Source organism: Heterodontus francisci, chromosome 42 (assembly GCF_036365525.1).
Source record: "Heterodontus francisci isolate sHetFra1 chromosome 42, sHetFra1.hap1, whole genome shotgun sequence".
In the NCBI taxonomy this organism is placed as follows: Eukaryota; Metazoa; Chordata; class Chondrichthyes; order Heterodontiformes; family Heterodontidae; genus Heterodontus; species Heterodontus francisci.
Window position 1 is genome coordinate 13355513 of NC_090412.1, and position 22335 is coordinate 13377847.

The 22335-nt window shown below is 41.4% G+C and overlaps 1 protein-coding gene across 1 annotated transcript in view; it reads right to left on the minus strand.

Moving 5' to 3' along the window:
* Positions 1-22335, minus strand: part of lrmda (leucine rich melanocyte differentiation associated) — a 1191210-nt gene that overhangs the window by 96056 nt on the left and 1072819 nt on the right. The window lies entirely within an intron of this gene.

Here is a 22335-nt window from a genome sequence, read left to right on the forward strand (position 1 = left end):
TCGGCCGAGGCATTGAGTACAAGAGTTGGGACGTCATGTTACAGTTGTACATAACGTTGGTTAGGCTGCACTTGGAGTACTGTGTGCAGTTCTGGTCGCCGCACTACAGGAAAGATGTGATTAAGCTGAGAGGGTGCAGAAAAGATTCACAAGGATGTTGCCTGGTTTGGAGGGCTTGAGTTATAGAGAGAGATTGGATAGGCTGGGTCTGTTTTCCCTGGAGCGAAGGAGGCTGAGAGGGGACATGATAGAGGTATATAAAATTATGAGAGGCATAGATAGGGTAGATAGCCAGAGTCTGTTTCCCATGGTAGGGGTGACTAAAACTAGAGGGCATAGACTTAAGGTGAGAGGGAGGAGGTTTAAAAGGGATCAAAGGGGTAAATTTTTCACACAAAGAATAGTGGGTATCTGGAATGAGCTGCCAGAGGAGGTGGTGGAGGCAGGAACAGTAGCAACACTTAAGAGGCATCTGGACAGGTACTTGAATGAGCAAGGCATAGAGGGATATGGAATTAATGCAGGCAGGTGAGATTAGTATAGGTAGGCATTATGGTCGGCATGGACGTGATGGGCCGAAGGGCCTGTTTCTATGCTGTACGACTCTATGACCATCCTGACTTGGAACTATGTCGCTGTTCCTTCATTGTTACTGGGTCAAAATACTGGAACTCCCTTCCTAACAGCACTGTTGGTGTACCTACACCCCAAGGACTGCAGCGGTTTAAGAAGGCAGCTCACCACCACCTTCTCAAGGGCAATTAGGGATGGGCAATAAACTGGCCTAACCAGCGACGTCCACATCCCATGAATGAATAAATAAATAAAAAATTCTGTGGATGCTTATTCTTGCAAAAATCAGTTTCATCAATCAAGGAAATCTCTGCAGAAAATGAAACGATATTGTGGATGTCTTCTTTGATTTCAAAGGACAAACAAAAGAAATCTTGACTTATTGAATCTCTAATATACTACTAACCATCAGATGAAGGGTCACAGACCTGAAACATTAACTCTGCTTCTCTCTCCACAGATGCTGCCAGACCTGCTGAGTATTTCCAGCATTTCTTGTTTTTATTTCAGATTTCCAGCATCCGCAGTATTTTGCTTTTATATAAGGAAAAATTAAGACTTGGCTTTCCCAATGCCGGGCCCTGGGTACCCTTCACTCTCCCGGCAATAACTTTGGAGCAGAAAGTTGGATCTCCACCCGCCTTGGTAGGTACAACTCTTGATTAACTGGAATTTTTGCTTATCTAGCTTATCTATCAGGTCTGACACATGCAGGAAAACAAAGCTTTTACTGTAAATAAATTGGTATGAATGATACAGTATGATGATGTGACATTTATCACCTTGCGCAGTGGACAGGAGAACTTGGTGGTGCTCAAGATTCTGGTAAACGCACAGTTCTTGGACCTGAGGCACACTATACCATTCACATCATATAAAAAAAGTTTGCAAGTTTCAGGTTATTGGAAATGTCAGTCTTATATAAAGTGCCTTTTTGCTGTAAGCACAAGTTAAAATTGTCAAAAAAAAGCCCAAAATGTAACAGTCACATCAAATTAATATCAGAAGATCAGCTCCATATCTGGTATCAAACCAACATATACCATTGGATTAAAAAGTTTTTGAAATGTGCTTTTCAAATATTCCCACCCTCATACAATACTCAAACCGTAATATGACAAGGAAAGCTATAATCTGGTCTATTTGACCAAACATGTTCGCCTATAGCAAAATAAAGAATGTATTAAAAAATATATTGACATTTAAAGCCTATATAGATCGTTCCTCAATAGTTACTTCTTAAAAATTCATTCCACACCTTGGACCTTTCAATTGGCATTCTGGCTGATATATCTTGCTATCTGACTGGTGACATTTCATTGACTGAATTGATGTGTTCGAGAAACGACTTTCATTATAAGCAACCTCATAGCCTTAATCAAATTCCAGCTACTAGGGTGAATGTTAGTTGCCACTGTTACATTTTTTTGTTAATCTCAACTGTGCCACAAATTATTTTGCTGATGGCTTGACATATTGTTAATATGATTAGAGGATGTTGCCCATTATAATGATCCAGGTTGAACACAAAGCAAATTGGTTGTGCATTGTGATACTTTCCAGACCAGGGCAGTTACAAAACAAAGAATAAACTGACTGAGGTGTCAGTTATTTTGCAGATCTACTATACCTCTCTATTTTGATTAACCAACAGTAAAACAATCAGAGCATTTTGTTATTGCATTCATGTGAGGGCTGTTTACAAAATGGCCAGAGTCTCAGCAGAAAGCTCATTTCAGGGCTCATCAGATTTATACTGCACTGCACCATGGGTCTTTCATAGGCTGACACATAGGTATCCAGGCAGCAGTGCAATGGCACATAACTGCACTAGCTTCCCAGGCTGTCGGAAAAAGATTTGGGTCAAACTACTTGTGTTATTCTAAGCTTTCACTTACTTATTGATATCACCCTGAGAAACCTGTGACCAGAGACTCAAGGTGCATATCAATAAAATTCCAGAGAGGGAGGGGGTGGGAGATTGCGCAGGACTGCCAGAATGTGGCTTATACCAAAATGGACCTTGTGGAACAAACTGAACTGAAGATATTAATAACAAATGTGGAGCATTTAGTCATTTGAGTTAACTTCATGTTGTCTTGGAAACTTACATTTAAAAAGTGAAAGACAGATTGTGTACATATATTGGTTACATTTTCTCCAAAACACTAGGCAATAATTCTACTGCCAAAATTGTGTCTTTGACATCCTGAATATGTCATTAGGTTGGCAGCATCAATTTAGTCAGCAGGACCACAAGCAAGATGGATGCATACACATCAACCATTTGAATTTGACATGGAGAGTCAGTTTCACGGGGATTTGGTCCTTGGATGAAAATCAAATTGGACCAGGCACCACCCCAAGTGCCACTCTAGAATTCCTAATGCTGTGTTTGACAGGGCTGTATATTGTAGGAGAAAATCCCTGTTTACAGAGAACAGCCCTGTCAATCATGATAGAAACAACTAAAGAAAGATGGAGTAGTGCGGGGAGTTGCAAAGGAGGTGCGGAGTTGTGTGAGCAGTATTCTTCAGAGGTAGAGAGAAGGGAAATCTTGGGATCATTGCCTGAGTGCCTGAAGAAAGGTGGAGAGAGATAGCGATAACAACAAAGATAGAGACAGAGAATATTCATAAGCAGCAGCTGGAGGAGAGGAAGAAGGGAAATAGTGCATGCCCTCAGATCCCCCTTAAAAAAAAGTTACGGCTTCAACACCTATACCCTCTTTCAAACTTTCTTGCAATTAAAGCAAAGGAATATTGGGTATATCAACAGCTTACATTATAAGCCCATGCCCCAATGTACTTTCAGCCCAATTACCCGCTTTCACATGTCATGGGGCCATTTTGAGGCTGTATTAGTTGTTTTGAGCTTTATTTAACTTTCTCAGTTGGCATGTATGTTACTGAGGCATAATGATATACCAGTGAAGGAAAGATTTTAGTTCAAATAAAGTTGATATATTTATGGATGGATCTCATTGTGATTGCTGAGCCAAATTCTGCGCTTGCCTGACTTCTATGTAGATGTGCATATAACAGGAGTTGCTGGATAGTGATCAGGTATGCAAAGAGTGACCGATTTTTATGTCCTGCATAGCTGAGACCTATTATAGAATCAGACAAGAAAATATCAAGGTCCATCTACAAAGAGGAGAATTAAAATGACAAGTGCCACCTTTCTCCCACTCTAACCTTTGTCATTGGCCTGCTACAGTGTTCCAATGAAGCTCAACACAAGCTCGAGGAAGAGCACCTCATCTTTCAACTGGGCACTTAACAGCCTTACAGACTCAACATTGGGTTCAATAATTTTAGATCATAACCTCTGCCCCCATTTGTTTTTCCTTTTCTCATTTTTTTTGCTGGTTTGTTGAGTCCCACCCGCTCGTTTCTTTCTTAATCCCTTCACTATGTGTTTGGATGGCTGCTATCGTGCCATCTACACCTCATCCAGACACATCTTTGGTTTCTTTACTTGGCTTTGTACCATGAAACCTTTTGTCATTTAATGTTTCCTGCCCTCCACCTTATCACAGGCCTTCCCTTTTGTTCTTCTTCCCCCTCCCCCCTTTGACTTTTTCTAAACCTATTACACTTCTCACCTTTGCCAATTCTGATGAAAGATCATCAACCTGAAACATTAACTCTGTTTTTCTCTCCACCGATGCTGCCCGACTTGCTAAGTATTTCCAGCATTTTCTGTTTTTGTTTCAAACATTCTAATTTGTTAGTTTTGTTTGATTGTGATTTTCTACACTACACTAAACTTCAAAAGGACCAGGAACTAAGCTGCACTCAGCCTCCTGCAGCTCTTTGTTCTTCGAGCACCATCCTAATAGAGGTCAACACCTGAAAACTCCATTGGTATAGACTAAATCTTACTTATAAGTTGTGTTGTAGACACTTGTCCAAGTTCATTATCTTTAGGAAAGTTAACAAAGTGTTATATTTTGCAAGCTGAAGGTTCTATAATGAAGTTAAATTTTCTATATCGACTTTCTGTTTCTTTATCATTTTTATTTTGAAAAACTCGATTTGGGTTAATAGCCTAAATCACATATTCTGCTAGTGTTAAGATGGTGCTTCTATTTTTTTTGTTAGTTTTTTTTGAGGACTCATGTATTTTAGAATTATGGACATTGTTTGATTTGGGAAAACTTAAAAGGATTCCATGGATGTTTTTTTCACTGGGGTCATTGTAAGGTCTTTTGGACTTGGTTTGTAAACAGCACTAACTGGAAGTCACATGTCTTCAGATAAATACCCAGCAGGGGCTTTTTGACTTGGAGAAGTTGTTTACAGAGAAGTGACAGGTCAAGATTTATAGGGATCAGGAGGCTTGACTCTTGAGATGTTGTTTTTGGTTTCGTTTTGGACAGTGAGTTGGGGTGTGGAGTGTTTTGAAAGGAGTTTTAAAAAACAGCCAAGAGAGCAGTCACCCCAGCTTCACCTTTTCCATCTCTTTGAAAAGCCTGCCAGCTTTTCCATATTTTTGAGCAACTCTTTGGTGTGAGTGTAAGAAACAGAGAAATCGATGCTGCATTCCTCCTGAAAGGCCTGCCAGAAACCCCTGATGCTGCATTTCACCTGTAAAATCTGCCAAACTGATCTTCAACATTACCTGAAAAGAACTGTTCTAGAAAGATCCCAGGGACGCCAAACCAAAAAGGGACAACTGACATCTTTCCATATCTTCTCTTTTTTTCTTCGAGAATTAGCAAGTATATGGTCAAAGTATTCTTTTTTGTCTTTTTTTTTTGTAACAGAGCTCTTAAAAGAAAATCTCTTATTATTTTGGTTAACCGGTGTGTGTCTGTGTGTGAGTGGGGCTAAGGTAAAAGGAAACTTTCATATCTCACTGTGCGTGTTAATGCTTTGCTTCGTTACTGGTTATGCCTTGTTTTATAATAAACTGATAATTTTGTTGTTTATTGAAGAAACCTGGTTGGTTTATTTTATTCTAGGATAAACAGTAGAGTCTACGATTGACTATCGGTAACTGGGTAACATTTAAATATATGTTATGACCTGTGGAGAAGTGTAACTAGAAAAGACAGTGCACTCCTCCCACCTCAGTCATAACAATAGTATTTATATTCTTCAGCTATCCAAAGGCTAAAGGGTGCATATCAATTCCCATAATAGGTGTCCAGCTCAAGCCCTGGACATTGCTATATTACCAGATATTGTGCCTATATCGTCATGCCCAACTTCAGAGGGAGTGTGGGCTCCTTTACAGAAGTGGCCCTTGGCAGTGAGCAGACAGAAAATATTTGGTGGAAGCACAAAATTGTAAAATTCTTCACCATCTGCTTGACTTTTCCATGAGTTAATTTTACTGCAGTAATTAAAACCTGAAGTTGTGCAAATGCATTCTCATTCTTTCACAAACTGTCTGAAATTAGTACTTGCCAATGGTGACCCATTGTCATTAATGGTTTCAATAGGGATTTCAGTTCTAGGGGCAGTAGCCTTCATGACAGTTTACCACCATTTCATTTGTGCTGTTAAGTATAATGCACATCACTGGGTAATATTAGTATCAAGCTTTCAGGTACCAATATTACCAGTTGACATAACACTGGGTGAGATTTCAGTATTTTTGTTGGCCCTGCTCTTCTTCAAAATAATGCCATGGGATCTTTTACATCCACCTGAGAAAGAAGACGGGGCCTTGGTTTAATGTCTCATCTGAAAGACAGCACTCCTTCAGTACTGCAATTGAGTGTAAGCCTAGATTTGTGTGTTCAAGACTCTGGAGTGGGACTTGAACTCACAACCTTCTGAGTCCGAGATGAAATGTAATAAATTAATTTCACCATTAAAACTGTATTTAGTACATTCTGTATTTTATGTAAAATAAATGTTTGTTGATTTGCACACATGCCTATTTCAACAAAGTGCATTCCAGTCCATCTTCATTAAAGTGCAAAATTTCAACAGCCCGTGTACAAGGCATGAGTTCCATGTTATAATTCCAAGGTCTTACTATTGTTTAACTAGATATCGGTCAATAAAAGGAGCATTCTGGATGATAAGGTACATGACTACCTACTATATGCACTATTCCATCTATTACTATTAACTCCTGTTTGCAGTTTCTTTCCTTTAAGACACTCCTTAAAACCTATGCATTTGACCCGGCATATATCTAATATGCGACTTGGTTTTGGTGTCAAATTTTATTTCATAACACTCCTGTGAAGCTTTTTTGTTCATTTTATGAGATTAGAGGTGCTATATAAATGCAAGTTGTTTTTAAATTTCTCTGCTGCCCATAATCCTAACTTGCACTAAGTCCCATTCACCCATCACCCCTGTGCTGACCTACATTGGCTCCGAGTCCAGTTAATGCTGCAATTTTAAAATTCTCATCTTTGTTTTCAAATCCCTCCATAGCCTCGTCTGTCCCCAACTGTGTAACCGCCTCCTGTCCAACAACCCCGAGATCTCTGTACTCCTCCAATTCTGGCCTCTTGCGCATCCAGAATTTTCTTCACTCCACCGCTAGTAGCCATGCTTTCAGCTAGGTCCTATGCTCTGACATTCCCTAAATCTCACTGCCTCACTATTTCCCACTTCTCCTTTAAGACGTTCCTTAAAACCTACCTCTTTGCCCAAACTTTTTTCACTTGCCCTAAAATTGAGCAGGACACTCCGGGAGGCCTTCTCGGCCTGCTCCCGCCTCCGCCCCACTTTACGTGGGCCACAGGGGGGCAAGAAACGGGCCACCTGTCCCAGGCCAACAAAGCCCTTAGATGGCCATTTAATTGCCACTTAAGGGCCTTTGCCTGAATCCACGGGTATTTTACCCGTGGCAAGTGGGTGTCTGGTAGACTTGAAAGGTTGACCATTGATGCTTAGCGGCCTCTCAGTGCACCGGGGTGGGGGGGGGCCTGACAATCGGGCACAGCATCCCACTCTATGAATCCAAGTTAATGTTGGCACATGTGCAAAGTTTTAAAACTTTAAAAACAAGTTGGTTTATCGGCCCATTATCTGTTTGTAAAAAATTGTGCCTGATTGTGGGCCACCCCCGCTTCTCCAACCACCCCCAGGACCCAGTTGCACCCTCCTTCCTCCCAAATGACCACCCTTTCCTCCCCAGTTCGCGACCGATTCCCCCAGTGCGGCAAACCCAACTTACCTTCAGTCCTGGCTCCCTGTCCTCAGCTGGTCTGCAGACCCAGCAATGGCCACCGCTCCCTGTGGTATTGTTGGGACTAAGAGCTGCTGGCCCGATGATTGGCCGGCAGCTCAATGAGGCGGGACATCCTCCCTCAAGTGGGTGGAAGTCCCGCCTCTGAACAATTAAAGCCCGGGAACCCGTAAAATGCGGGTTGGATCCCTGGGCTGGGCGGATGCAGGTTCGTCACCGACCTTTATGTCGGTGGCCAGCTCCCGTCCGCCCGGCATAAAATCCAGCCCTACTATTCTCACAGGATTTCACATTATACTCCATTGCTCTTGTTGATGCAGAAATTGCTCGGTTATATAGCACCTTCAGGTCACATTCCTAAAGGTTGTTCATTATTTCTTGTGTTTGCAAAAACGTCAATGATTTCACAAATAGAGAAATTAGCAGCTTATGGATGTCAATAGTAAAATATTGCCATTCTAAAACTTTCTTACAAACTGATAATGGCCCGATAAACCAATTTGTTTTTAAAGTTTTAAAACTTTGCACAGTGCCAACATTAACTCGGATTCATAGAATGTCCTTAATAAAAAAAAGACTTCCATTTATATAGGGTCTTTCACAACCACCGGATGTCTCAAAGCACTTTATAGCCAGTGAAGTACTTTTGAAGTGTAGTCACTGTTGTAATGTAGGAAATGCAGCAGCCAATTTGCGCACAGTAAACTCCCACAAACAGCAGTGTGATAATGACCAAATAATCTTTTTACTTGTGCTGTTGATTGAGGGATAAATATTGGCCAGGAGACCAGGGATAACTCCCATGCTGTTTTTCAGAACAGTACCGAGGATCTTTATCATCCACCCGAGCAAGCAGATGGGGCCTCGGTTTAACCTCTCATCTGAAAGATGGACCTCTGTCAGTGTAGCACTCCCTCAATACTGCACTGGAGTGTCAGCATAGATTTTTGTGATTTTTAATATGCTAAAGGTCCCAAGTTGCCAGAGGTGGGGAACGTTACAGTGGTGGAAGTCAGCAATCTTTGTCTTGTTTACAAGTAGAAGCTGTCTTTATATCCATGGATGATGTCGTCATGGAGTAGCATGTAGATGAGGAAGAGAGGGGAGTCAAGAATAGATCCTTGTGAAGTTCCAGTGGCAATAGTATGGTAGTAGGAAGATAAGCCATTGCAGGAGATGCTTTGGCTATGATTGAGTAGGTAAGAATGGAGCCAAGCAAGGGCACTGCTACTGAGCTGGACACTGGAGGAGGAAGATTGGAGGCGGATGGTGTGGTCAATCATGACAAAGGTTCCAGAGACGTTGAAAGGAACAAAGAAGGATAAAGCAACATGGTTACAGTTATGGTGGATTTACGATTATGATACATTTGCGATTGTTGCAAGGGTTAGTGCAGTGTTGTGGCGGGAGGGAAACTTGATTAGAGATATTGAAATTAATTTGCTGGAAAGATGAACATAGACATCTTTGACAATACATTCAAGGATTTTGAAGAGGAAAGAGAGGTTGGAGATGATTTAGTTGGTAGCAAGGATAGAGGGATTTGTTGGCCAGGGGCTGCAAGAAATACAGAGTCTGGTACAAACTGTTGCCTAGCTCATGAACTAAAGTAACCGGCACTCAGACACTGTTGGATTGTTTGTGAACTATAGTAACCTGTGCTCAGACACTGGCCTGTGCCGGTAAAAACCAGTTTGAACTAATTAATTTATGTGACAAGACAAAGGAGAGATCACAGGAATAGAGCCTTATTTGGACACGGTGTGATACCGGGGTCTTTGGGCCTGGGCCAATACGGAGAAGATACGAACGAGGTGAGCAAGCCTAAAACAACAGGAAAGAGACAGCATAGTTTTGAAGAGATAAGAAAGAGAATAAGTATAGAGATTCTCAGGCATAGAGACCAACCATCGCGGAAGTGGAAGACCCTGCGTGAGCAACACGGCAACGACGTAAAAGAGAGAGAGAACGGAACGCCTGGCCAGCGTCAGCTCTCCCCTTTTCGGGTATTATCCTTTGTTTTCTGTGACTAGGTCAGGGAAAGGTCAGAAGAACCTAGTAGGTGTGCTCATCAATTCTAGCTAGCTTTGTTATTAACTGTATAACCCAGTTTGAGTTGCATGCTTTTGTATAACTAAGTGTATAAGCCTTATTCTTACATTGTACAACAACGTGAATAAAGTAAATTGATAGTTAAAGAAAGGGCTGAGTTTCCTCCTCTTTGTACTAAGCCATTAACTGTAGCCGGTGGATTAGGTGGAGGGTGGCTCTCCTGTAACCCGATATCCCAAACACCCAGCCTGAGCCTAAATTAAGAGGACTTAGTCCCACGTGACGGCCAGGATCAAGTGGGTGAAGGGAATAAAGGGGCCAAGGGGGAGTTGACTACGCGCCATGGTTTACAGATTGATGGTGAGTCTTTTGAGGAGGGGGTGATGACGACAGCTTTGGAAGAAAGGGGGCCAGTGCCCGAGGAGAGGGAACCATTTACAACAACAGCTAGCATGGGGTTTCAATCCATTTACTGTCTTCGTAATATTTAGCAATAGAATATGACTGTTCATTTAATACAATAAAGAACATGTAGTTCGGACAGAAGACTTGCAGCAATTTAGAGGATTAAGCGACTATTCGTAGTATGCTCAAGTGAGCAATGCCATAAAAAAGTATAAACTTTAGTTCCCACTTTCACAAATTGCATCTGAAATTATTATTACAGCTGAGTGGTACAGCATAAGTATTCCGCTGTAATCAAATAAGTGAGAGCCTGAGAACTAATGCCATTAAAGTACAGGCAGGCTACTGTGAACCAGGTGTGAATGGAAGGTGTGAATGGACCTGACACGTGAGAGATGAACAACTAGGAAAATCCATTAACCTATAAACTAACATAGGTTCAATTTCACAAGCTCAAATAACACGGATCTAGAATCAATAAAGCAGCAGGTATCTGTGCTGAGTTTCTTCCATTTCTTGTTTTGTAGAGAAGTATTCATTTTCAGATACAAGGTCAGCTAATAAAAGATATGTAAAACAAAAAAGCTCTAAAGGATTACCTGTATTGTAAGAAAAAAAGAAAAACTTGAACCATGTTCCTTTTTGTGAAATGTTGCAATTAAAAAATGAGCAGTACAAGTCCATTGAAAACGATAAAAATAAGTTTCAAGAGCCAGTTTCAAAGCAGGTCACATGAAGTAAGACCACACACACGCGCAAAGATGTCACTACAAACACAAAGCTTTGAATTTTGTCCTTGACTTTTAAAATCTGAATATGCCCTCTCAATCAACAAAAGAGACAATTGGATTCATCAGAAAACACTAGAAACACTGAAACAGCTCCGTACTTGCAATGTAATTGCTTGCCTATCTAAGAGAGAACTGCTCAGCTAACACCTCACATTTCTATGGTGGAGACATTCCCAAGATGCCATCAATGAGTTAAGAACTTCCATTGGACTGATAAACTTATATAGAAAATACTCTAATGCCCCAGTCCTATTGCACAACTCCTTCGAGTGGAAATGGTTTCACAACATAGAACAGGCACTGATGTCCTGAATTTGCCTAAAGGTTAGATATAGAGCATAGGCAACAGTATTTGAACAACTGTGTGTGCATTTCTGATTTTTGAATTCTACTCTGGATCTTTCTAGATTTCAGGGGTGGATTTGAGCAGGCCAGCAACTTATCAACACTGTTTCATAGGAACATAGGAAATAGGACCAGAAGAAGCCCATTCGGCCCCTCAAGTCTGCTCCGCCATTCAACTAGATCATGGAGGATCTTCTACCTCAACGCCATTTTCCCGCACTATCCTATATCCCTTGATATCTTTAATATCTGGAAATCTATCCTCCACAGCCTTCTGGGGTAGAGAATTCCAAAGATTCACCCACCCTCTGGGTGAAGAAATTCCTTCTCATCTCAGTCCTAAATAAATGGCATACCTCTTATTCTGAGACAGTGCACCCTGGTTCTAGATACCCACCCCAGCCAGGGGAAACATTCTTCCTGCATCTACTCTGTCGAGCCCTGTAATCATTTTGTGTGCCTCAATCACCTCTCATTCTTCTAAACTCTAGAGAATATAGGCCCAGTCTCTTCATAGGACAATCCCGTCATCCCTGAGATCAGTCTGGTGAATTTTCATTGCACTCCCTCTATGGCAAGTCTATCCTTACTTAGATAATGAGACCAAGACTGTACACAATACTCCAGCTGTGGTCTCACCAAGGCTCTCTGCAATTTCGGCAAGACTTCTTCACTCCTGTACTCAAATCCTCTTGCAATAAAAGCCAACATACCATTTGTCTTCCTAATTTCTTGCTGCTCCTACATGTTAGCTTTCAGTGACCTATGAACGAGGACTCCCAGGTCTCTTTGGATATCAACACTTTCCAATCTCTCACCATTTAAGAAATACTCAGCATTTCTGTTTTTCCTACCATAGTGGATAACCAAATTTTTCCACATTATATTCCATCTGCCATGTTCTTGCCCACTCACTTAGCCTGTCTAAATCCCCTTGAAGCCCCTGCATCAGAATTAGCTAACAGAAATCAGGAGCAAGACCCAATTACTGCCACCCTAAAGGGATTAATATTAATTGCTCCCAGGCATGTTAAAAAATGGGCCAGATTTTGCTGTCAAAATAATGACAAGGTTAATGGTGCTCACCATTATTTATGTGCAAATGGGCACAGTAACTTCAGGGGAGGATAGATGCACAGTTAAATGCCAACATCTAAAAACTGCTGTTGGAGTTGCACTTATCTGCCATTAACTTAGTGAAAATGGCATCTCACCACAGGGCTCACCACGGAAATGCATTGAATGGCATGAAGTTGCTGAATTTGCATAATAGATGTCAACTAAACCCACCACGGATATTTTTGGCTAGTAAATACAAGCATAAGTACCCTTACCAACCCCTCTAGCATTGAAAATTAATTATTCTAAATATTCCTTCAGGTTGCAAATTTTTTTTTTCAGGAGATTTTAAAAAGTTTATTTTTTTTGAACAGTTACTTTTCCTTGCTATCTTTTTCCTCTCTCAATCCCATTTTTCTTCCCACTCTCTCTCTCTTTCTGCACCTGATTTGACATTAAATTCACCCTTCCTCTCAGTCTTTCCACTGTTTATTTCCCAATCCTTAAATCTCATTGGTTAAGGGGATACCCTATTGGTTGCACTGTTCACTAAGATCCCAGATGTCCTGTTTCTCTCACTGTACGATTATCAGTTTGCAATATCAGCAACTTAGTGGGCAAAATGTTTTTGAGCTGAAGTATGCAAGACAAGTCTAACTAATGGCAGATGCTGGTAGATGACCTGCTACCATTGTGTTGAGCAGAAATTAGCATACCAGCTAGAGGCATTGTATCATGATGGGATGGTAGGCTTACCATCTACATGACAAGTAAAAACATTCTACTTGCCATGGTGAAATGGCTGATTTCCAATCTTATTAACAGCAGGGTGGATGCAACATCTAGACCAATAAGAAGCTATCTCAACCCATAATTCTAAAGACATTGTGGGACTGGGTAGTGTCAAGAAAACCCCATATGCCAAATGAGAAATATTAATTTCATTGGTTGGAAACTTACATTAGACTTTTAATGGAATAAAATCCTACAGTAACTTTAAAAAAAAACTAGCAGCCAAGATGGCCACTGCAATTTGCACCTGAAACATAATTTCATATTCAAAAGATCCACCCGTAGCCAGAGGTTTCAGCAGCATGGACCCAGAACAATGGCTTGCTCTAAGTGATTGAATTACCTAAAATGGCTTCATTAGCACAGTAGTCAAGGCAATACTGGCATATGGACTTTGAAAGAGCAAACCCCCTCCAAATGCCAATTGGCATCTTGGGGCATGTGGAGCCGATTCCTAACCCTGAATTTCATTATAAGGTACCAGAAAATCTGAAGCAGCCATGTGACCATCTGTCCATCCTAGGGGGGAAAACTGGTTTTGTTTCCTTTGGACAAAGAGAAAAGCAGAAACTGAGACTGCAGCAGAGAAAGCTGTGGTCTTCCTTTTCTCTCTCCCCAGAAAACAGCAAGTTTGAAAACCGTCTGCGACTGTGGACCCTCCAAGACTACAGACTGCTACAGCCAGCGACAAGGGGAAGAGAGCCAACTATAATTCTGCCTTCAAGAAAACCCTGAGCAAAGCAGGCCAACCACAAAGCACACTTTGACCAGCGAGGACTTAAAGAATACAGCATCAGCTGAGGACTACCAGATCATCCACTTCACAGACTGTGTATTTAAGTTCCATTTATCCTGGACTTTAATCCAACCACCAAATCTATTTTCCCTCTGTAATCTATTTGTGTTTGTGAGATTCTCGTGTGAATGTGTAGCATATTTGTTAGTATTTTAAAATCGGGGTTAGAGTGTTAAGTAAAAAAAAACTTACCTCTTTCTTGCTTAAACTCAAGACAACCTATCCAATTTGTTCTTTCAAGATCACAGTAAATGAAAAAGCACACTCACAGAGCCGGCAAGCACAACCACTGTTTAAAAGGAATAAACCCTGTTGCGGTCACCTGGCTGTAACATTAGTCTTATGGAGCGTGTAGATAAAAGTATAGCTGACTATCACTGTGTTAGAATTTGTACCTAATATTATTCATATAAACAAACAATAAAGGTTTCAAGGGTTTACACTGTCCAACCTGATGGTTAAAACAGAAAGAGCTTTGACAACAGAAAACAGGCACTGTAACTAATTAAATGAGACATTTTAAATTAAAAAATCTTACAGTTGATCCAGCTTGTTCCACTATCCAGGTCCTACCTCAGGACCTGAGTCTTAACATTTCTCACCTTCTTGCTACTTTCAAACCCATACCTCTCGATTGAATCAGAAATTGATCCACTACCCTTTTGAATGCTTCAATTGATGCCATTATATGAGCTTTATTTGGTAACAGCTGTATTGCAGTGTTTTACAATGCTGTAATAGAATCTCAGGATTTTGATGGCATGAACTGGAAAAGCATACCTCAGGTCATTTATGTAGTAATAAGAATCCCAAAATTGTATTGTAGCACTGTAATGTGCTCTAGCAAATCTCTTGTTTTATACACTGCTCAATTTTGGTATTTGGTTAAGGTTCTCTGAAGTGTGCCCCTGTCCGCCATGACAGTCTTCTGAAGTCAGCACTGGTTGTTTTGTCATGTGGCATGATAAGTGAGTACAACAAAAGTCTAAGTACAAGTTGCAATAGAAAGGTCAGTGACACAAAGGCATGTCTGCTCTCTTCCAGTACCAACCACTATATTAAACAGGATTTTGAGCTGTAATAGTTTTCTGGACAATCAAGTTCAAAAAATCTGCAACTGGCTTCATCAATGCTCCAATCAATACACCATTTCCACCACCACCACCCCACCACCGCCCCACCAAATAGACATGCTCATGATGGTTAACTTCCTACTGCAAGTTGCATCACAAATATTTAAGAGAAATAAACTACAGTAGCTTTGATATATTTGTATGAGAACCCATCAAAGAGGCAGACAACATAAATGATATTAAATTTCCTGGTGTAGTATAATACTTACAATTGATGCGTGCCGAATGCCATCACTCAGTTATATTGCAAACAAAGGAATACAGCATTTAAAAAAACATTCAGGTGACCTGAACAGTAAATGATTTTATTTTACGACTGATGATAGAAGGCTGTAGAAAAAAATAAATCTGCAGTCTTTAGGATGCACATTAGTAGAAAGCATTCAGATTAATACAAGTTGTATCCATTGAAAAAAGGACTTTTATTTTTTTTTATTTTAGAGATACAGCACTGAAAACAGGCCCTTCGGCCCACCGAGTCTGTGCCGACCAACAACCACCCATTTATACTAATCCTACATTAACCCCATATTCTCTACCACATCCCCACCATTCTCCTACCACCTACCTACACTCGGGGCAATTTACAATGGCCAATTTACCTATCAACCTGCAAATCTTTGGAGGTGGGAAGAAACCGGAGCACCCGGCGGAAACCCACGCAGACACAGGGAGAACTTGCAAACTCCGTACAGGCAGTACCCAGAACTGAACCCGGGTCACTGGAGCTGTGAGGCTGCGGTGCTAACCACTGCGCCACCCATTATTCCTCTGTTTAAAAATAATCAAATAGTTATAAATAAATGCTGTGCTATTTCTCTGTAACATGCTGTGAAATATAACTGGGAAAAAATAGCTAGGAGTCATTTTGCAACGCCAGAGTCAACTTGCTTCTCTTCATACCACTATGTGAACAAGAGCTTTAGATGATCGTTGTGCTATCTCCAACTCACTAGCTTTTCAGTACTGTGTGGTTCTATTCAAAATACTCTGAGGGGTACAGCACCAAGGGTTTGATCTCCAGACACTGCACTCTCAGACAAAGGGTGACTTGCTGAAACAAATTTAATACCAACATCTCCAAGAGAGAAAGGGTAAACATTTTATGGGCCCATTTCTAGATACAAAAACAGCACTACGTTGACATCACTTACCTAAACATGAGGGCACAATTACAGACACAATTGGGCAGGGAACACCATCGTCATGAAATAGGCAAGCGGCCAACACTAATACCGCTTTTGATTGGCAGCTTTCCTAATATAGAGCTCGAGTATCAGGCATCCCTGACAATATTTAAATGCAGCCTGCACTTCTAAACAGCAGTTTGAAGGAAATTTAGAAGGTGACAAGCCAAGGAGAAGCTTCAAGGAGCTCTCCTATTTCAGATGCAGCACTGAAGGGGAAGTGACATTCTCTTCCCAGAAAGTGGCAGGAAGATATCACAATAAGCTGCTTGACAGCAGGGAGCACAGGTAATGTTCTGGGAGTACATCAATACCAAGAACAATACTCTCAGGATGTGCCTGCAATGCAGGAAGAAGTTCAATGACTTTACTGGGGTTGTTAAGGTAAGATTCCTAACTTCGATGTCCAACACTCTCCTTAACCCTGCACGACCAGAAGCCCCAGCACTCTCAACTATTTCCTCCCCTGCTTACCAACACTCTCTTCGATTTACTGTAGCACACTTCACTTCACCTCTTCACCTTACACATTCTGCAGCTCCTATTCTCCTCACTGCCCTTGCCTCCTCTCACTACTGCCACCCTTTACACACCAACACCACTATTAGACTTTGAAATACATATCCTCACAGCATTTCACTATGCTACTACTAACACTCAATCTTCTATTTTTCATGGAATGCTGGTAAACAATAATAGAGAGGAAGTAACACAGGAGGAAAGAGAATATCCATTCAGGTCCTCTTCCCCACCAAGGAGGAAGCAATACAAATCAGGGACATGGGTCAGGTCAGGTGTTTGGTGATAGGAGAGCTGCAGTGTGCTTAGCTATCTTACACTCCATTCCTTCTCACTTAGATCACATCATCACACAATATGCACGACAAAGTGTAGCTGCTTTCAGCAGTTCCTCATCCGTTTCACCTTCTCTTTCACAGTCAATGCTAATCTTTGTCCCTCTCTTCCCTTTCAAGTCAACAAAATGTAGAGTGCTCCAAGACTGAGGAGTTGCTGGAATACATCACCTAAAATGGCACAGCATCGCTTGACCTTACTTTAGCAAGCGCGAGCTCAGAGACTAGCACTATGTGTACAATAGAGGATGAGGTAGAGGGGGCATGTTATAGTTGAGGGGGCATGTTACAGTCAAGTGAGGAAGGGTCAAAGGGCTTCCCTCTTTTCTCTTTCCTTGTTTGACTACAACAGGTTTAATTCTTTCTTAAGATGAATATACCGGCCAATTCAACAGGTGTTTGATTACTTACTTGCTATGTTCATAACAAGAACTAATCGGACAAGTTTTCTTCAGCTAACAAAGAAAGAGGTTAACTTTATTGAACCTAAACCTACCTAATAAAATAACAACAAGCCAACTTTCACTCACACACAAACTCTGGAGGTTTACACACACACAAATAGGTTGCAGAGTGGGGAAAGCTAGATTAGTTGGGTTAGAATCCATTAAAAAAGTCTACAGTCTGTGGAGTCTGGTGATTCAGCTGGTTTCTAGCTGAATTCAGTGGTTCTGAGGCTTTTAGTTTGAAGAGGTAGACAACTGATTCGGTAAGTCTCTTGGAGGTAGCGATGCAGATGATTTCCTCCAACGGGGTTTTGGATTGTAGCCGGAGTATGCAAAGGTGGTCAGTCAACACGTAGAATTTGAAGGTTTCAAGCTGGAATAGAGAGAGAGATCCCCACTTAGGTTGCTGCTCATGTCAGGGTCCAGTTGCTTCTCCTTTGCTGCAGAGGAAACACCAGCTTAAAACCACAGATGGGGAGGGGCTTGTCACATGACCATCATTCAGTGATTCAAACATAGTAGTTAGCCGTATTTCTCTGTTTGCTGAAAGAACAGGTAGTTGTCTTCCTGGGTCTTGATTCTTGCTGGGAAATGCAGCCAGTATGTTTCCCTCCTCATAGTCCTTTGAAATGTGGGATACAGTATTGCAAACTAGGTGATCATCTTAAGCTGCCGGTCATCCTGTTTTAAATACTCTTTTTAAATGTCTTCAAAAAACATTCAGATATCCAGTCAGTGGACCAAAGAAAATTATCATTCAACAAAACACATTGGCGTAACAGGGCTGTACTGGGAGACACTCCAAGCACTAGCGTGTGGGAGTGTAGACAGGTGGAATGGCCAGGGAAGCTGCTTGCAGGAGGGAGAGATCACACCTTAGTTCTGCTGCAGAAGGCACAGCCTAGATTCAAAGACTTATTCCTAAACACCAGGACCTTTTAAGTATACCGGGCAGCATACCAGTGAACTTGTGCACAATGACACAAGTATGGAGGAGTCCAGCTCTAATCTTGCTTATCTACCAAGGCATTGAGACCAGCAGTCAACCATGGAGCAAGCGGTCAGCTCTAAGAACACTGCAATGGGGCACACAATGATTGAACTTTTGATGACAGCTCGGACAGCTTCACTGGGAGCTCAGACTGTTGCCATCGTAGCTCTGGGATCTAGCATTTCCTCAGCCGTTCAATCCATGAACAACAGCATGGATATTATTGTGGAAAGCATTTATAGGGGCTTCCCGAGTATCACCACACTCCTTCACTCTATTCTCAAGCAGAGCAGAGCAGTGTAGGGGTACATTGCCATGACAGTGGCATTGGTTCCATGGGAGAAATTCATCCTGTTCTCTCACAAGATGACAGCACACCTTGTCCTTTGCCACCTTCTGACCCAATGCCATTGATGGTTCCACATGGCCAGCTGTTCCAGACTGTCCTGGGCAACAGTGGGACACAACAGTCTACAACTGGGCTCTCAAGGCCCAGAGCTGCTCAAGGTCATTCACCATGTCCATCTGAAATGCCTTCAGTGGATGATCAGCAACCTTCCACCTCCCAGGCTTCTATGACTGGCGAATCATTATGTAGGAGCACTAGCAAAGGGAAATGAGCATGAGGCAGACACTAATGGACTAAGTTAAATTCAGTTTAATATCAAGACAAGGAAAAGTTAAATCCACAAAGTGTATGTGTCAAGTAAAGAGGGTTTTTTTTGCGTTGATGTTGGACTTCATAACCTTAGGATTGTAAAAGGAAGACCCAGGAGGTAGTAGTGTTGGAGGGCATTCAGACGGTGGGTGGAAGGAGTTGGTTATAGGTGAGACTGCTGGTGTGTGGAAGAAGAGGAGAGAATGCTTAAGAGAGCATGAATAGCATTGGATGTTCTGGAAGCCCTCTGGATGTTCTCTATACTCCTGTCCAAGCTCCCAACACTTCTATACATGTTTGTTGCCTTACAGCTCTGGCAGCTGTCAGCAATGCTTGACCTGGTCTTTCCCATCATCCTCTTCATCTTGTTCTTGCACTTCTTCCTTCTGTGGTAGCTGCAAGGCTTGGGCCCACTAAATGGCACAGTCATCAAACATATAGCAAATCACTATAGATCTATGAGACTTGCTTGAAGCTGCATGAACCACTTGACTGGATCAGTCCAGGCACCAGAACCTTTGTTTTAGGATGTGTCACGGACCTGTAATTATTTTTTCTCCTTGGATTAAAATCCGCATGTGTGCCTTTAAGACTGTTTAAAAACAGTGCACCTTTAAGGGTGAGAAGGTTCTGGAGACACAGTGTGCCACAGCTGCATTTTTGTTACCCAGGGCAACAGCTGGAGAGGTGGCACATGGTAATGTTTCCACCTGCCTGTATTTGGAACTGGCAGAAACCAGCTGAAACCAGTTAGTTCTGAGAGACTTTCCAGTGAGGCGAACTGAAGAGAAAGGAGCTGCTAATTCTCTCAGCAAAAAATTCTACAATGAGCTACAAGCCAAGTTAATTCCCTGAATAAAGAAGAAAAGCCTTTCTTTTCAAGAAACCATTTTTATTTCTGTGCCCATCGTTCGAAGAACTGTTTAATGCTTGCTGCAGCCAAACAGTTGATTGCCTATCTACTGAAGGACTATTTGCATCAAATCCACGTGAAGACTTCGAGTGACCTTTGACTATTTCCACATCAGAGTCTCATCCATCAGGAATGTAACCTACAAAAACTTATGGTATTTATTCATGAGACAGCTACTTTTTAAAAACTCCACTTTTAAAACCAGTTAACTGTTAGTTTTTGAGTGTATGTGTGTGAATGCGGGAGTTAAAATAAGAAGTTATAAGGTCTTTGGACATAGGTTTATATTAATAGTGTTTAAGATTTAGTTTTTTAAAATAAATAGTTAATTTGTTGTAGGCTAAGGATACCTGGTTTGGTCTGTTTCATTCTGCGGCTACTAGAGTGTTTAATTTGGCTGTTTTCCAATTGGGTGTGAAAGCTTAATAATATGCTGTGACCTGTGGAGTGACGGGATTGAATTGACAGTGTGTTGCTCCCGCCGCGGTCGTAACTGATGCCTATGGTTTGCTCAATGACTGCTCTGGTTTGAGTGTGGCTCTCATTGTATAGGCACAAAACGTCTAAGAGTCATGAGTCAGGTGTAAAGGAGATACTCCTTGTCTCCAAGGAGCCAGCCTGTTGTCTGCTGGTCTGGATTGAAGATGGTGGGGGAGTGCGATGGGGAGATTGAGGACTGGCACAGTATGAAGGCATCATAACTGCTGCCAGGAAACCAGGCAGAGACCTGCATTATTCTCTGCCTGTGGTCACAGACCAGCTGAACATTCAAGGAGTGAACTTTAACTGCCATGGGCAGAGCTGTGTGTTCCCTGGTGTTCGGCTTCAATTCCTGACAGAAGGCAGTGACTGCCTGCTTGCTGAACTGTAGCCTTCTGATACACTGCTCCTCTGTCATGTAGAGTTAAGACATGCTGTTTACAAGACAGTATGTTCTAACTCTTCCTTGGCCCTTGTCTCCTCTGCCGTCTTCTTTGAGACTCCACCAGTCTATGATGCCGTTTCTGTGGCTGCTGCTGCTACCACTGGGGCAACCTCAAAGACAATCCCAGCAACATTCCCATCTTTTTCCAGAATGCCTGCAACTAAAGAAGTTAAATAATGCAGCTGCTGCCAAAAATCAGCTCTTCAACACCTCAGCTGTATCTGCCAAAATTCAGCCAGAAGACAGAGCTTGCTGAGGAGAGGGGTGACTTTTTGTGACAACAGATAGAGACTGCATAGGCCTAGAAATTAAATATATATATATATATATATATACTTTAAAGGATTAAATTGTTTCAGAATGTCAATATGGTGGGCTAAGTTGGAAAGTGTAAGGTGGGGGGGGGGGGGGGGGGGGTGGTGGGGGGAGGTATTTAGTGACCTGGCTTTTAATGAGACAAGATATTTGGATTTTGTCATTATAAAATCAAATCCAACAAAGAAAAATAATACCTTTTAAACTATGTTGACTTCCACATGTACCAATATATTATTATAACTCAAACTCTCCCTAGTTAGTACTATTTATCCAGGACTGGACTTTGATGTGTAGTGGTAGTATCTGAATTTAGCAGACCTATGATTATTGTTTGGTGAGTCAACATCACACAATTCAGCACTCTTAGCTCCAAGATTCCTAAAATGAAGTGTAAAAATGAGGTTTTAAAGCCGAGGACACGTTTCTGAGTTGGGGCATTGGTAACACAATCTAGCCTCGGTACTTAGTAATGTCATTGAACACAAACAGAACTGTATAAATCTTCAGAACATCCATTATTCATGATAACTATTGCAGAGAAAAGCATCATACACAATCTCAATTACAATTGATAAATAATTTCAATTTAAAAGTCACGTACCTTTAAGGCATAGAAAAAATAACTATTAGCCAAGTATTCCAGTTTTAATGACTGCATTATACTCTGAGTGAGACTGTAAACTTAACATGACAAATTATCTATAGACAATATGGGGTCATTGCCAATTAAACCTAACAACAGAATTGATGTGTAGATTACTCCAATTCAGGCATAGCAATACATCTGCAAATATAACAGCCTCAGAAATGCATAGCTGGAAAATATCGGCAATATTAACAACAGAAAATTACCTATAATCTAGTGGCAAAAGAAAACTATCTTTGTGTCTTTATACTAAATAAGTAGCGCTCCACTGGTATCAAGTTCACTGG